At 40.3% G+C, this 18,492-nt stretch overlaps 1 protein-coding gene across 1 annotated transcript in view; it reads right to left on the reverse strand.

Moving 5' to 3' along the window:
- SULF1 (sulfatase 1) overlaps positions 1-17,499 on the reverse strand; it is a 190,727-nt gene extending 173,228 nt beyond the window's left edge. The window contains exon 1 of the mRNA XM_048938917.1: positions 17,360-17,499. The gene's annotated coding sequence lies outside the window, so the exon portion shown is untranslated. The remainder of the gene's footprint in view (positions 1-17,359) is intronic.
- Between the last annotated feature and the right edge of the window lie 993 nt (positions 17,500-18,492).

Raw genomic sequence — 18,492 nt, forward strand, 5'->3', positions numbered from 1 at the left:
ATGTAGGAAAAATGAGTGATGGCTTCATTTTTCTCTATAGCAGGGATGAATACATTAAAAAGCTAGATACATTTGAAAAAATTGGTGCTCTTAAAAACAGAGTCACTGTTCAAGTATTGTAGAAAATATCCTATTATGAGGACTTAAAGAGTTCAACAGGTTTAGGCCATTAAAAATAAAATTCAGAATCAGACTACAGTGCATAAGTGCATTTACAAGAAGAAAATTGAGGGTCATTTAACAGCCAAGGAAAGTATGATAAAGGCTGAAAGCTGAAGCCACATCAATTTGTGTGAGAAATTAGGCACTTTTCATACAGAATGGGTGATCTCTTGTTTCTCTGAAACAAGAAATATTAGGAACTTCTGTTGTTTGAAATCCTCATGTCAGAACTGTGGTTTTAAAATAACCCTTGTTTCTTTGTATTTTTAATTTTTCTTTTTTTTTTTCCTTTTTTTTTTTTTTTTTGAGGGGTCATGGTTTTGACAACTTCCAGACTTGTGTTGTTACGCATATAGTGTTATGGACTAAGTCTAGAAGAAACGAGTCATTTTTGTGGATGAGAATGATGAAAACTGAAACATGATACACCTAGCCAAAGCCCAAAAATGAGAAAATGGCACTTCAGTTTAAAACTGAGGGAAGGTGGATTTGATCCAACCTACAAAGGCTTCTGTCAACTTGAATAGCATCTTCTTTTCCATGCACTGCTTTACCAACATGCTTTGTGTAGTTCTATTCACCTCACCTCAGGTAATGCTGTGAAATTTCACAGCTTTGACCTACAGGTCTGATGAGACAATGAAATAATCACTCTGTAATTTAAAGTCTGTAGATCTATCAACATAGTCTTATTAACAAGAGAACTTTGCAGGATGTTCACCTGCTGCAGTTTAATTTATCCTCTTTTTTCTACTAATAATCAATGAGTATATTCCCTCAATTAAAAAAATCCCATTTCAATCTTCTTTAGCAGAAAAAACACATCCATTCATGCATTAACTACTCAAATGAATTTGAATATAAAGCTTTATCTTTAAAATAGCATCCCAAAGTCTTCTTTTGATGATTCCCTGTCTTCCCCAGAAGTGACAGGAATTGTGATCCTGGTAGTGTGCATTAGTCTTTCAATGACACTGTATCCTTTGAAGCAAAAATAGCCAACAAAAGCATCATCAGAGTTGTGGGTATCCTGGCAGCAAATGCTGATGATTCTCATGAGAAATGTTCTTAGGAACCTGAAAAGCAACAGGAAGAATTTGGAAGTTGGGGGAGGCAAGGCTGAGCACTTGGCAAAGTCCTCTTTTTGTACTTAAATTCTGTTCTTCAAGATACCCCTCTGTGAGACAATGCAGGCGTCAGACTTCACTGTCTATTATTGGAAAACTGTGCTGCCTAATCTGTATAGGCAAAGGACAGAGCAGAGTCACAGAGTTTCTATGGAGATGGGAATTGGTGAGGAAGTGCATTTTCTCCCAATTCATCCCATCTTCCTGATCTTATAAGGGGCCATTATAACCATTTATCACCCTATGAAGAAATGATGATGCCTTTGGGAATAATTGCAAAAGCAAGGATATGCAGGGCCACAGATGAGTATATCTGATGTATTTTCACCAAATGCAGCATTTCAAAGGATAATTCACAGCAATTTTTTGTTCTTAAACCTGACAGTACATGCCTGACACAGATAAGCTTGCAGGCTGATTTTGTTGGGAAATGCAAATTCATTAAGTAGGGCAGTAAGCATGTGCCAAATAGCAGTGCATCTTCTTGATACTAACCTGCAAGCAAACAATTGCATACTGCTCAAACTTCAAAAGAGTAAGCATCTTGTCCAGCACATGCTGTCTGCAAGCCTAGGGAATTGCTCAGATGGCTTTAGTTACTGCTTGGTCACACAAGCAGGCAAATTAGACATGCTTTACACCATCTTTCGTGCACCTGAGAGATGCCCTAGACATTTAAGATACATTCTCTGCCTTCAGAGAGCATTGGTATATTTAAACTCTGTTCACCTCCATGTTCACTCTTCCAGTGAAATTGTCTTAGGAGGAGAAATTTCTAACTGGAAAAGGAAATTGTTTGCAGGAAGAGAGAGTTACAAAGCTGGATTTTTCTTTTTAAAGCCAGTAGTTTGGCTGCTGTTACTCTGTGTTGGTTTGGGACTGCTCTTTTATCTACACATGTATCTTTTGTGAGGCTAAAGGACCGGAGAGAGGAGTTAAAACAAACTGTGATGGAGTCATCAAAGAGAAATATATATCTGGCTTCAATTTAGCCCAGTTAGGGGACATAATATATATGGTAGCTTACACCTGCTTACAAGGGCTTGTAAAGAAATATGTTTTCTAATTTGTATTCTTACGTAAAATAAGTTCTTCCTTCAAATCTTCAAGGGCCAGATGTTTGTGCAGACTTCATAGTGGGAACGCTTTGCTGTCCTCCCATTGGGAAGCTGGGTGTCACCTGTCCTGCAAAGTCACCACCACTGCCAAGCACTGCGGGTGCTTTGTGCATTGAGAGCATATTCTGATATGCATCTGAAGCTAAGCTTGATTTATCTCATAAAAGGTTTTCTCCAGGACTACACTCCAGGAGGCACAGGGAGGCCAGGGGAGGAGGCCAGCAGAATTACTCTCACCGGAGCTCAGTGAAGGCAAAGGGCCATAGAATAAAACAAGTTCCTCAAAAAACAAAAGGAGTCGGGGGTAGAAATTTCCCTAAAGCCATGTAAATCCTGAGGAAAGCACTGTGTATGTGTATATATATATCTCACAGTGACAAATAACCCAATCACAGTAGTTTCTTCTGAGCTTATTCTTAACCTGCAGGTCTCCTTTGGTTTCAACCTTTTGCAGTTTTCATTTAATTTCTGATAGAAGTTGGATTGTAAAAGCTGTATTTAGAAAATGCAAAATAAATGACATATATTCCAAGGGATAAAATTCCATAACTTAATTTTATATATAGGAAAAACAAAATTATGGAGTATTCAGCTCACAGTAGTTCAAACTAATACTTTGCTCCTATTTTTAGTAAAACAGATGCTTTTGTTAATAAAGACAAGCCTTTATGTACTGATACAGTTTCAAAACAAAAAATAATGAAAGAATATGACTAGAGATCTTATTATTAGTTTACAAGTTCAGAAGATGTTATCTTCTGTAGAGTACTCTGTATGATTACTAACATACATAGCAAATTGCCTTATACTTATTAAAAGATTTCTCTTCTTTGGATCTACTTACCTCAGATTTTTGGAATGACTGAAGTTTTTCTGAGCTAGATCTCTTCCTTTCTTTTCTTACTGGTAAAGCAGAAATACTGCAATACAGTGATTTGTTTGCCAGATCCATCCTTCCTTCCTCCCTTTTCCCCACGACCCAATCCCTCGATTTGCTTGCCAGGACAATTCAGGAGCCACGTTTTCCTTGTGCAGTGTGTATCACCTCAACATTTTTTACTTATACACATTGTGCAAACTTAAAAACATCAAGTAAAAATACCATTGGAATTTTTGTATGTGCACGTGTGTGAAATACTGTCAGCAGACTTAAACTCATTAAAAGTTATGCAAACATCAGCACGTTAAGAGTAGAAAAAGAATAGGAAGGAAAACGTGGTTTTCAGGAGATACAGACTGTATCTGAGTCTTTTTCAGCACTTCAGGAGAGCTGCAGCTGTGTAGCAACCTGGTCCCCTATCATTGGTGGGAGGTAATGGAAGAACTTAAAGGTAGAGAAGTCCAGAATAGAACAGAAGATCAACACTGGGGTGCGCAGAGCTGTATGATAGCTCCTATTGATGCTGATATTAAATGGTACAGTAACTATGCAGAACAACCTAACTCATTATGACAGATTTCAGTATACACATGCCTCACCGCCTTTTAGCTCTCACATGAAATACTGAAGAAAAGACTAATGCTGGATATTGACACAGCAGCCAAAACATATGTCGCTAATCCAAACTTTTATAATCAGATTGAAGGAGCTGGAGAGTGTAATAATAACTGTTACTGCCAATAATTTCTTCATGGTGTGACACTAGATAAGCCAAAGCAATAACAATTCTTCTAATCTGCATGCAAGAATTATCAGTGGAAAAAAAAGCAACACACAACTAAACCAGTCCAAACTCCAGTCTGACTGAAGATGTATGACGTGTGAAAACATACAGTAAATAAGCCAAACTCTGCTACACATGACCAAGTGCAATAAATTTGACACTTCTTAACTATACATGTAAATCTGTGTAACGAGAGCTAAATGTCATCACGTTCTGCATTTCTGCTAAAGTGTCAGTTTTAGAAGACAGAGTAGCTCATCCTTTTGTGATGAGCAAATTCTTCAGGCAGCTGCTGCCCTTAACGCTCCTCCAATTCCACAAGACTGGAGGAGGCTTTCTTTGTAAGAACCAGCAAAGACCAGCAAAAAAAGCAGATCCAAGGAAGGAGTGTCACTCTGAATGTGACTCACTTTTCCATCAAACCTTCTCTCTAACAGCTTTCTTGTTTTTGCAGTTAGCAAGAGCTTCAGGAGAAAACCACTGGACTTTCTGAGACCATGTTACCATGGAGAGTAACACCAGATCTACAAGCAGCAAAGATCTGACCAAGAAAAGTCAGACAACCACACTTGGGGAGCACGTGATCTGGCATTTACACTGACTCTGTGCCAGTGCTGAGACAACAGGCTGAAGTTGTTTCAGTGCAAAGCTGGATGGCTGGGGAAAGATGATACTGAAGCTGGCATAAAGCCAATTAATATAAAGCTAAATTACCAACATTTAAAAAAATATATAGTTGAATTTGCAGAATTATTTCTTACTGTGTCAGCATTTTGCCTCATGTGGCTTTGGTGCTTTTGATCCAGTAGTGGGAGCCCTGAAGCAGGATTTGCTGTGCTCTTGAACAACTGCCCAAAGTTGCAGAGCACCTAGCAAAATGAAGCTTACCTTAGTTTGCTCCTCAGGCGCTTTTGGAAAGTTCAGTATTTTATTAAATTGTAATAGTAGTAATAATACTAATAATTATTGTGTGCATTAAGCCAACAGCCATTCAGGTGGTGCCTAAGTTACAGAAAACAACAAGAGGAAATGTAATCAACTTGAACCATTCTCTGATTCCTGGAGGGGAAGGCCCTTACTTCCAGCACTGCGATGGGGAAGGCAGAGAAGTCCCTCTGGCTTGATGGGTGCCTGAGCATCTGCTGCCTGCCATCACTCTTGCAAAGAGCAGGGCCGCCCTCAGGTGGAAACGGCCCAGACAATGTATTGCCTTAGATCACCTTTACACAAAATAGTTCCTGGAAGTGATCGGGAATATGAAGGTGGAAGATTCTCCCTGTCTGGAGCAGTTTCATCACACAGACATACTCCTGATGAAAACGTTGCTGTCATTCAATATGCACTGAAATCTTATAAAACACTGCAAACATTGCACAACAGGAAGAAATTTGAACTGGTATCCTTGGAAGATTAACTGGACCAATAATGCTGTGATCAGAAATGTGGTTTCTGATTAGGTGACAGAGCATCGTGCCATTTTAGGCTGCAGAAATATGGTTTCTGATTAGGTGACAGAGCATCGTGCCATTTTTGGCTGTCAGGATTTGACTTCTGTGGTCTGAATACACAGCCAGCCATGTGGCTTACTGCTATCAAAACGCCTGCTGTGCATCTGCCCGGGGTCTCCAGCAGAGTTGTGCCCACACTGCCCTGCAAGGGCTGCAGCATAACTCTGACATATTAGAGCTACTGTCCTCACGGCCTACAGCTGGGCCACAATAAGCAGCAGTGTCAGCAAAGAGACCTTGACAGAAAGCCAAGTCTCCTTTGGCCATTCAAACAATATTTCAACAGTGGGGAGAAAAAAAAAAAAAAAAAAAAAAGGAAAGAAAGAAAGAAAGAATGGGCATGCTATAGCCCAAATTCTACAAGCCTAATCTGGTGCTGCGTCAAAGTTATCACATAGTGTCAAAGGCAAATGGGCTTAACTGTTCTCAGCATATAAAAATCAGGCCTTTTCTATGACTCAGATGTGAGTTGCTTAACCACAGAGCCCAGAATCCATGACAGCTCAAGCACACTCAGTTTTTATAAGTCTGAGTTCTTAGACGACAGAGACTTGGCTGCGTTGAGCTGTGGGTAAAATTAATTGTAGTCCCTCATCATCTTAACCTCGCTGAGGGATAACCTCTTGGAGGAGGGCAAAGCAGAGGACTTGAGAGAATCAGCTGCAGCACAGCTCAGAGCCACAGCAAATTCTTACCAACCACAGAGCTTTTTCCAGGAGATACCTGTGTCTGGATCATGGTGTGGAGTACAATGGGATTTAATAAGTCCCATTAAAACTGGCAGACAGCCATTCTCCTAGAGAGAGGCCATATATTTAAGAACTATGCAAAATATTATGCTGCTTGCATGTGACCAAATTCTTTATAGAGCAAAATCCCTAGGACTGTGTTAAATTAAATAGGATTATGGCTTTCACTAATCTGTAGCCAGTGTGACCATACAAGGGTATTAGTTTGATAATATTTAAGGACTTAGCTCTACAGCAGCAGCGATCAGCTGTCTAATCTCAGTGACTGAGTTGTTGGTGAAAATGTTAACTATTAAAGAGACTGTTATTTACAGTGCCTGAATTAAACATGTGATATTCACCAGCTGGCAAATTAAGTGCAAGAAAGTTATGCGTAGGTCAAGGCATTTTTTTTCCTTTTGCAATATGTAGAAACAAGCAAATCATGTGGATGTGACCAAGGTGGGCAGCTCTGCTGAACCTTACTCCTCTGAAGCCATGGGTGATGTTTTCATCAGGATCAATAGGAATGAAGGCAAATCCGTGTCTTGACACCAGAAACCACATGTACATGAAACTACTACATGTAAAGCTTTTTCACTCAGTGGCACAAATAAATTGTTATTTGATAACTATGCAGTATAGGATGGCATCTAAGCTAAATTGTAAATCAGGCATTTGTTTACCAGGAATTACTCAGGTAGTGCTATTTAAATGCTACAGCTGCCTCCAGTTGCTGAAATCAGACATGACTGAGATAACTCCATGGTATACACTGTCAAACACTGACACTTTAATGGCGCTCTCTGAAAAAGCAAACATAACTCTTTCAGAGTCTGTTTCTGCACAGACACATGCACACGTATATAAATAAATATACACTCAACTGGAAAACATTAGGAGACTTCTTTCACTTAATACAGTAATGCAATAGGAAAAAACATTCAAAGCAAAAAAAGTATCTAAGCCCCAGCTCAGTCCTGAAATTTTCCCACTGATTTCACTGAAACAAGTATTTTCATATCCTGTATTGGAAGTTTTTTCAGTAAATGGATGGCAATCAGACTATATAAAAACCCTAATATTGCATCCTTAACTATTTTGTATGCACAGAATTTTTTTAAAATAAAACTGATAATCAGCTTGCTTGATTCTGACTTTTACTCTGAGATTAGAATATATGAAAGTGACACCTTTTCCATTATCACGCTGCTAGATTATTCAGATTATGCCTTTTTATGGGGAGGGAAAATATATTTTTAGCACTTCAGCTGCATATTCCACAGTCAGTGCAGCTAAAACACAGCAATAGACTTTGCATCTTTTCACAACTTCAGTGTTAAAAAACTCTACCTGAAAGCTACATTTTTTACAGATTTATATCAGAGAATCATAGAATCCTTGGAGTTGGAAGGGACCTTTAAAGGTCATCCAGTCCAGCTCCCTACAATGAACAGGGTAATCCACAGCTGGATCAGGTTGCTCAGAACCTGGTCAGGTTCTGAAAGTCAGTTGAAAGTTTGTCAGTCCATCCTACAGAGAACTGTTGTGCAAGTGTGGCAGAACATAATGATCTAAAAATTAAAATTGCAGCCTAGGCTGAAGAATTATCACCTATAGGAATACACAGCAAAGATGTAGTGGGTTGATTCCTACTCCCAGACGTGTCTTGGAGAGCGGCCATGACACTATATCCTTTATGTTTTAAACCAGAGGGCAGTCAAGGACAGACACAGCCCCGTGTACCCTCAAATCCCTTACACTGGTGTATAATCAATGGATATACAGGTGTTATAATTAAGAAATATACAAGAAAGCTTGGCTAAGCAGGTTATTACACCAAAAAATAGTGCAGATATTTTTTTTTATCTACACTATAAGATAGTGGACTTATCCTTGTCCTGGGCTCGCTGGAAAACTCCGGTAGTCAGCTCTTAAATAGGTCTAGGAGAGATGGAGCCAAGCTCCACCCCTTCCGGCAGCATAGGTGAATTGCCTTCACCTGTGCTCCCAGGGCTGACTCATTGCTCACCTCAGGTGATCAGAGATTCAGGCTGTGATTCAGCAGTCCCCATACAACTAAGTCTGTTCTTTCCTTAGTCCTATCAAGACAAACATTAACCATCCTGTTGCACCAAAATCCCCATATATGCAAGGCTATGTAGTATGGACAGGAAACACATGATATCCAAAGCAGCTGTACTTGGGCACCACAGGCAACTTCTTCAAGAAGATTCCCTGCAGTGGAGGGTCATTATTTTTTTTTTATCACCTCCCTGACACACACCATTAGAAGATCTTTTAGGTGCAAATATGGTCTATCTAGTTACTCTCCACGTGCTTCATAATTTTAAATCACACTCTTAATGATTAAAAGCCAATTTCTTCATTTTGCTATTCTACCCAATTTTATTAGCATCTTGTCTCCTCAGCTGAGTTTGTTGTTTGCAGTGTGACTGGGTAACCCAGATTAAATATCTAAGTAATTTCTTAGGTTATCCCAGCTGATTCTTTTCCTTCCTAGTTAACCATCCAGCATTTTAAACAAAAGGGGTTAAAGCATGAGTTGGAGTCCTACCAAGTTTCCTTAGACAGTTTCTCTCACAATCAACAGGAACACTGTTTATGCTTCCTCAATCTTTCAGTGTACTTTCCAGATGGATGTTTTGGGATCCCAGCTTTGTAAGCAAAATCATCCAACTGAAGTGAATGTGTGTCTGGGCAGGTTCTTCTTCATACCCTCAAGCCACCTGAACTTATGGCAATTTCCAAGGATTCATAAAGCAATACCAACAATAGTGCTCTTCTCTAGAAGAAATGCAAGGTGTGTCTGCTTTTGTCTCACTATGTTAAATTCAGGGAAATATCTGGCATTTACTGTAGAATTTTAAGCAAGAAATACTTTATGATCATATCTACAATAGCAATATCAAATAGCTAAATGCTACCCAACATTTCATTTAAAAAAGGAATCAGAGAACTCTTTGGAAACCCATTAAAGTTCACGGCACCACAATTTAAACACAAAGACGTGTTTTCTAAAGGCCTGATCCTGACTTGTACAAGAGAAGCATCCGTTACCCTAGCTAAATTACCACAGCACTGACAGTGACATTAGTGGGGGCTGTTTCCAGAGCTGTGTGCCAAAGATGTGAAAAAGGACCATGGACAGAAAGGTCAGTTCTGGTGGAAGGGTATCCACGCTACCACAAAAATGTAGTCCTTAAATCAATGCCATGATGATAGGGTGATAGTGGTTCTTAGGGAAAACAAATACCACTGAGACATATTTTCTAATGTGTCAATATTATTAAATTAATTGTATTCAGAGAGAATTTTTGATAACTCCAACTGCTGCTGAGCATTGATTGCTCTACAGCAGTTAGTTTAGCAGGGGAAAGAAAACTTCCATTTATTAAAATTAAGAAAATGGTGTGCCTACATTTCTAATAGTCTAAGCTGAAACATAACAACCTACTTGCATTAAAAAAACTCCACTATCCTGTTGACTTGTTTGCAGTTTTGTCACTTACCTCAACAGAGTAGGGAAGAGGTTATGACTTTATGCATTCTTGTAATTATTTGTACATAATGAGCATGTTGCCAAAGCACACCTGTGTGCTTTGGCTTGAATTTGATCTAAAGGAATGTTTTTGGAATTCCAAGGGAACAAAAAACAAGAGAAAGAGTTTTAGATGTATCTGCCATCTCCCATCCAATGCATCAAAGCAAATCCTACAGCCACAGTGCAAGCTCATAATTCATTTTGAAAACAGAAAAAATGGCATATGGTGGCACACACAAGTATACACTGCTAAATTCTAAAATCAGTGCTTTCAGCCTGGCCCAATTCAAATTCTCACAACAGTCACTGGGCAGAGTCTGGGAACTGGCACAGCTCAGAGAAAGGCAGTTTGCAGGTGGTCACTGTTTTGAAAATAATGCATCTGGGTAGATGTGGGATGCCTCATGCCAGCCTCCTCAGTGCCAGACAGCATTCTCTGGTGCTTTTACATTTACTAGAATAACCATAAGCCATGTGTTCCCTCTTCATCAAGAGAATAGGATGTAGAAAGTTAAAAACAAAGGCAACTGTGCATGCCAATAAATCAAGTTATACTATTATACTGGATTTTACGAGCCAAGGGTGGGGGGGAGAGGAGGGAGAAAGGTAATCTTATAGATGCAGTTTAAAGGCTAAATCTATCCTTGATCTAAATTCACTGACCTTTATTTGTATGTTAGATCAATAATAACAAAATATCTGCAAGTAGCATAAAATAAGTTTCTCACAACCTTTGAACAATACTTTGTCATGAAAAAAGTTAGGTTAAAGTTGAAGGTGTTTGAGAAGAATCTTCTTAAGATGGATAGGTATGTCACACTCTAGCTCGTACTGTGCAATATGTTGTTTACTTCATTTACAAAAATGCTACCATAAACTTTCCCAGTTAAAATTAATCCCCAAGATGCTGAAAAAAATCAATTACCAAGCATAAGAGCTGGCTTTCTAACAATATTACATACTGAAAATTCAATCTGGACCATGACATTATGTTGAGGGCTTTTCCTAGATTTATGTTTGTACCATTTCAAGGTTTTGCAGCTGAAAATGTGCTCAGTGCCATTGAAAACAGTGGTACAAAATAGAATCCACCTCTGTAAGCACCACTTGGGTGTGAAAAAGAAAATGGAGCCTACTTAACTTTGCTATCACTACATTCATTCCTCCCTGCTTCATCTATCACTCATGTTAGCAGCAGTAACTTCACAGAACAGTACAAACCTCTCTGTTAAGAAGCCGTTTATAAATCATCATTTTACAGACTTCAACATTTTTCTCTATAGGATTCTTATTCCAGCAATGAATTCCCAAATATCTGAAGATTGTTTTACACTTAAGTAAAATGTCATGTGTTACTGAAAGAATTCATTAGATAGTCAAAAGACCGAAACTGACTAACAACACATCCAGAGGCACAATATTTATCATGCAAAATTACACAAAGAAACCACAGAATAAAACATGTTATTGAAACCTCATTCTTTTGCAGTGTGACTTTGGCTTTTCAGAGGTGCGTATAGAATGTTATTCTTCATACAAATTCCATCAGAGCCTAAATTGAAAGCATTTCAAGGGTTATGCCAATCACAACTCATTTTTACTTACAAGTCACTTTTGCTTACACCATGAAGCACTGTTTCACTGAGCTATCTCCACTGGTAGGACTTTCCTAAACCACAGCACGCTGTCTTTTTTGCCAAAGAAACTAAACAGAGTACTCTCTGTTCCAATGCGAACATAACTCAAGCAGTTGTCTGGACCTAAGGGCACACTATCAACTCAAAACAGCAGGAAAATGGGAAAAATTATCAGAAATCAGAGTAAAACACCAGTATTTGTGAAAGAAGAAATTCTTCTTGGACAGTAATTATAAACAGTACGCTGTTGACCTCAGCACTTCAGCAGTGACGTAATATTTACAGAACAGAGATATAAATTCTGACTCAACTCTATGCCAAGAAGTACATATTTTACCTATTGATCTTACTGAGGTGAACCCCTTGGCTATACTCCTCTCTCAAAAGGCTGCAGATCTAGAAAGATATAGGATAATACTAATGTGTGATTAAACTCAGACCTAAAAGCTGTACATTGTGGGCAAGCAATCCAGGAATTCTTAACACAGGGAAAATTAAAAACAAACAAAAAAAAAGACTGGTTAAACTAAAAACAAAATCGCCATCTGAAACCCAGACAGCGTTTGTATTTAGAAATATAAACGTGGTCTACTATGTCATTGTACTTCAAATTTTTAATAGAGTGAAAGTTCTACTAAAGCAGAAAAAAGTCAACTTAAATCCACTATAGAGGAATCTTGGTCAAAACTAAGAGTAAGAATAACGTACCACCATTATATTATCAAATTCTATTAGAACAGTAAATTGCTCACATTTACAGTGATTTCATAATCTCCCATTATGGCAGCTGCAGGGAAGAGAGAGAGCAGAGCAACATGAGTTCTTGGAAATGAAATCACAGAATCTATGTTAAAGGCTTAATAAGACTATTCAGATCCTCTCCCTGCTGATTCTAGATTGTCCCCCATTGTACACTTCCCAGTATTTTGTGCAACCTAGTTTTAAATATCCCAAGAGATGGGAATGTCTTGAGCTCCCTTAGGAGATTACTTCAAGGCTAATGTAAAAGACAATTTCTTGATATTATGTCTACATTTGCCCTTCCTTTATTCCATATGATAAGAAAGTTTCTTGCCTTATTTCCCTCCTATATTTTTCCCCCCTGGCATGAAGTATGAGATACTCTATGAACACAAGAAATTCCACACTCTGCTCCACTGTTATCATTCTAGGCAGTTTTCAAGTGAGGGATCTAGAGAATTTCCATCCAGGTAAAGCCAGTAGCAAGTCTCCAGTAGTATCAGCTGTGAATATAGTCATATTTCCTTCTCTGGCTGCTGTTGTGCCACCAGAAGTGGTTTCCATATTCATTCCTCAGCCAGCTACTTGTCACCACTCTCTTCCTAGAGGTTATGCACACCCTCCCACTCTTGATTTTCTGGCTGAGCTATTGCTAGGATTGATGCTTAAAACGAGCCAGCTTTGCTCAAGCCTGTTTTAACAGCGAGTTATTGCTGCCTACCCATGTCTTTCTGGCTCATATGAGCTCAACAACTCTCTCAGACACATCTCATCTAGAACAGGGGAGAGCACAACCTCCAGCAAGCCAACAGTAGTAACATCACAGCCTGTCTTTGCTGCAGAAGAAGAGATATAGTGAACACAGATATTCACATTTGCCATCTTGGTGCTGATGTGCCGTGGAAGCTGGGAATGACCAGAAATGCAAAAAACCTGGGGTCTGCAAGGAGATAGGCCAAACTGTGTTCAGACTGAAGGGGCCTGACTAAATCAGGCCTACCTTAACTCTGTATAAATATCACCATGGTTGTATTTCAAAAATATTTATTTATTTTGATAAAATTGCCTAGATCAAAACCAAAAATCCCATTTTAATGATTCACTGCAGCCATTTGCTAGCCATAACTCCAGAAAGGAGGACTTGCACACAGTTAGGTTGTCTAGTACCAGAAATCATGGCTCTTCCATGGTACTTCTATGTGAGGATGGGAAAACCAGACTATAGAGCAGTTAAACCATGTTTTGTTATTTAAAGCTTTTATAAATACTCTAGATGTTCCAGTACATCAGCAAATGTACCAGGCATGTCAGTGATAGAAACAGCTAAGAGGAAGCAGCACATTTTAAACAACACGATACGCTATCCATTTTCTTCTCAATTATAACACTTACCAGAGTGTTAAGGATTTAGGACTCTTTAATGCTTTACAATGGCAGTGGATGAGGTGATAAATGCATTTTTCCTAAGTGTACTAATCAACATCCCATATTTAGGTAATATATATATCTCATGAAAGACTGCTGCATTCATTGACATCCTCAGACTGCACGCCAGCTACTACCGCGAATGGCTACTTTGATGCCTGTCTTGAAACAAGAAACCACGTGCTACTTAAATGTGTATTCTTGGAAACCAGACAGCTAAATTATGACCTCTAGATTTGTTGGCACCTTTGCTGCAGCCATGTAATTTTATGTTTTCTCATTTCTCTGTTTGGCATCTATTTGACTCAAGACCTTTATTTTGGAAGTATAGCTCATCCAATTTCTTCCGACTTGGTCAAAGATATTTTGGGATTTCTTTTGATCTAAGTTTAGCTGACATCCTTCTATTAAAAAAATAATCTTGAAAGTCTTGTTTCAGTAATTGTTCTGTCCTTAATTTGTCCTTCATGCCCTTTTCTCCAAAATATCACATCATCAACTGCTTTCACATGACTGTGAATTCTCCTCATGCCTGAAATGTATATAGATTCTGACTTCAGCAGTTGTTTTCAGTATCAGCTGGTTCCTTCCTCTGCTGAGAGCCAAGTCTGGCAGTTCTTTCCGGTGTTGTGTGACTTCTGTACTTGTGTCTAATATCTATTTATCACAGAGTCCTATATGCATGCTAACATTTATGAAACATATGTGTTATCTACAGTAAGAAAATAAAAGATAAAATAACCTTTTTTTTTTTTTTTTTTTAAGATACAAATTGTATTTGAATTGCCCAGGAGAGTGCAAACTAAAATTCAGTAAGGTTAGTGAGATACAAGAAGTAGAAGTTGCTTGAAGGAGCAGCAGAAAAGAAAGCCTTCCAAGTACTGCCATAGGTGTTTTACTCTAAGCTTGTTTGTATTAGCCTTGCCTTCCACAACTGTGGTAGAATGAGCAGCAATAATTCAAGCTGAAGTGAAATACATCTCCATCAAGAGAATGGCATTAGCTCCTGGCCTTTAGGATAACTGGAGAAACATTTATCATTGTTAGTAATATTTCTGAACGTGAAAGTCTGACACAAATCTGGAAATCACCTTAACAGCAGGAAAACCTATGCCTACAATGGAAGGCAGAACCAGCACCTGGCAAATTCTTGACAGTTGATTCCTCTTGAGGGAAAACACCAATGGTTTTGAGCCAGCACTTTTCTAGTCCCCATGCCTGACTCCTTCTGGCTTCAGTGTCAAGTGTGCCACCATTGACTGCTGAAAAAAACTGTAAAGGAGATCAGCAGCCCACAAGCATAACTGAATGCCACGTGTCTCAGCAACACATATAGCAACAGAGGTAGATGTAGAACAAATGAAGCAGAATTTATCTGGAGAAAGGAAAACATGAAGATGAACAGCCTTCACTGTTCTGACATGTCTGTCTCTGGCATGCAAGGAGAAAAGAAGCACTACATCAGATACTTGCGGCATGAGCACTAGCTATTACCCTATAAAGATGTCCCACTGGCAGAAGACGCGCTCAGAATGAGCGGAAAATACTTCCGTATTTGTGGTCAGCTATCCAGAAAAGTCAGGCAAGATTTCTTCTGTTCTGTCAATAGCTCAAGGATCTACTGAATAGCAGTATGTTTATGTGCATTTAGATAGCAGCCAAATTAAAAACAAATTGTACAAACATCATGCTCAAACTAATGAAAACAAGAGTTCTAGCTTAGAAGTAATGCAGAAAAAAAGCACTCTAAAATCAAGCTGGGATAAAACTTCCAGTTTCAGTGTGGGTGAATATCACTGAAAAAAGGCCCATTTCTTAGGGCTGTGGAAAGTAAGATTACTCTTCTTGTATTCTTTCATAGTAATTTCATTTCCTAAGCGTATAGCTTTCTTATAACATTTGCTTATAGCTTAGTTCATTAACAAGCTCAGACTGAAATTTTTATTCCTGCCATTCTCTGCCTTCCTCAGATTTGGCTGCGGTGAATTGCCTTTGTCACAGCACTGTTCCCACCTTTCCCTGTCTCCTCAGTTTACAGGCAAACTTAGAAAGGCCATTTTAAAATCAGAGATGAGATGCCTTTCTATAAGCATGTATTAATTATTATGAGCCACACTGCGAAAAGATAAAGGAAGAAAGAAAGAAAGAAAGAAATATTTCGGCCAAGATAAGGATTTCTAACATAGAAAATGAAGGTACAATTCTTTTACACACAGAAGAGATGGCAGTGCAGGCTGCCCATCATCTTACTGAGCTGATCTCACCAAGCAGAACTGTTACACTGCAGGGGAAAAAGATATTTGGAAAGAATAGCTGGGCTCAGTCAATTTGTTAACTTCTGTGCTATTGCTGCCAATTGTGGTGGTGCTTGTAATGTGGGCACCTGTTCAAAAAAGCAGAACAGAGACAACTCCCTTTACACAAACTTTTCCATTTTGTGAACCACATCTTAAAGGAGACCACATCCCTCCCATACAGACTGCGGGCCACTTCCCATCCCACCAACAGCCAGCTAATGTTGCCATAATAGCTGCAACAATGAGGTTTATGAACTCAGAGAAGAGGGGAAAAAAAGTAACATAGACTGACAGGAATTGATTTTTTTTTTTTCCAACTTCTTTTAGTTCCGTTTACCATGTAGAAATGAGGCAGCCCTGGGTCCCCCAGGTGGCCAGTATCCTTCAAGCTGACTACAGTCAGATGGGAGATCCATGGTGCACCAGCTGCGACTGCTGCCCACACAGCAGGTTGCAGGAGGTTGAGTCTCAACAGCTGGGATAGACCTCACCTGATCAAGGATACTGCACTGCTCCTGCCTTAGGGCACAGGGTCCCTGTATAACCATCAGAGAAAGCAAATATACAGAACAGAGCTGGAAGGAAAGAAGGAGCCATGCATCTATTGCTTTCCACTAACCACTCAGAAACCAAGGCACTTCCCTTCTACTCATCAGAGTTTGGCATAGGCTAGGTCCCTAAAATCTGGACAGATTTACCGATCAGTCAGCATGCAACCCACGAGAGATTAAAGCCACAATGAACCATAGGAGGCACCTTACAAAGCTGAAGATGCTCTGGGGAACCGTTCCAAGGTGAACTCAGTGTTGGGAGATTCCTGCTCCAACATGCACACACCACATGATTTACTGTATCTGTTGCCTTTCTAAGATTAAAATGTTTACCGCACTCCCAGTGTTTTATCCGCTCTAAAACAAAAATATTTTCCAGCAGACGGTGTTGAGACTCTGCTAACTTCATAAAATATCTGCTGGTGACTTGCTGGGAAAGGAACAAATAAACAACTGAAAAAAATAAAATTAAATTAATAGGCAGAAACATTTAATTTCCTCCACAATGAAAAGGAATTCCTCCAATTCCTCACAGCTCTGTCAGTGCTCCCGCTCTCTTCCCAGCCCCTCGCTTGTCCCCATCATGTTATTTTAAGTGCGTTTTCGTTTGGGCCATTAATAGCTACAAGCCAACATCCTTGCTTTTTTTAGTGCTTTGTTTGCTGGCGTGTTTTGCGTGGGAATTTCTTTAAGAAACAGAAAAAGCTGCACGAGGCCCAGCGCAGCTTCCACGGCGCGGGTTGTCCCCGCGGGGGGAGGAAGGGGGGAGGGTGACCGCTACTCAGACTCACGGCACACAGAGCCGTGCGGGGCCGAGGGGCGGCGCGGGCACTCACCTGTCGGCAGGGCCGGGTCGGACGCGGGGCGGCTGCGATCCTGGCAGGGTGCGACCCGGACAGGGCGCTGAGGTGCCGTGGCACATGTGGACGGAGGCGCGGATCCGGCCGTCCGCGTTCTGGCCTGGGAAAGTTCTGCTCCCTCGCCGCGGTGCCCAGTAGGAAGAGCGGAGGAGGGGCACCCCCTCGGCGCCCCGCGGCATCTCACAGGGCGGCAGGTGGAGAAGCTCTGCCCTCCGGAGCTGCGCTCTACCTCGGCTTCCACCCAGCAGTAGCACCGTGCCCCATCGGTCTGACGCCGTACTGCGGCAGTACTCTTATTTCTGAGGCACCATGGTGAAGCTGACAGTTTTTGCAGAACTAGGGTAGCTTTCGTCAAATTGGGTAACTTCAGAGTTTAGAATAGAATAGAAATTTTAGAAATTTAGAATAGAAGGCTCTGGAGAGACCTCATTGTGGTCTTCCAATACTTGAAGGGTGCGTACGAACAGGAGGAGCAATGGCTGTTTGTGAAGATAGGTAGTGATAGGACAAGGGGGAATGGTTTTAAACTGAGACAGGGGAGGCTTAGGTTAGATATTGGGAGGAAATTTTTCACACTGAGGGTGGTGATGCACTGGAACAGGTTGCCCAAGGAGGCTGTGGATGCCCCATCCCTGGAGGCATTCAAGGCCAGGCTGGATGTGGCTCTGGGCAGCCTGGTCTGGTGGTTGGTGACCCTGCACATAGCAGGGGGGGTTGAAACTACATGATCTTTGATGTCCTTTTCAACTCAGGTCATTCTATGGTTCTATGAATCACAGAACCATGGAATATCCTCAGTTAAAAGGGACCTATAAAAATCACTGAGTTCAGCTCCTGGCTCCACATAAACATCACCACCCTATATCTGAGAACACTGTCCAAATGGTCCTTGAACTCCAGCAGCTCAGGTGTGTGGCCCAACAGACTCCTGGAGAGCCTGGTCCACACCCAAAGCCCTCCAGTGCAGAACCTGTCCCTAACCTCTACCCAACCCTCCCCTGACACCGTTCTATCCTTGGTTAAGAACAAGGCCTACCACTCCTGAGTACATCTCGTCAAAACCCTCACTGTGGTTGGTACTGTTGGGTTTATCTTTATAGAAAATACAA

The sequence above is a fragment of the Lagopus muta genome, chromosome 3 (genome assembly GCF_023343835.1).
Source record: "Lagopus muta isolate bLagMut1 chromosome 3, bLagMut1 primary, whole genome shotgun sequence".
Lineage (NCBI taxonomy): Eukaryota > Metazoa > Chordata > Aves > Galliformes > Phasianidae > Lagopus > Lagopus muta.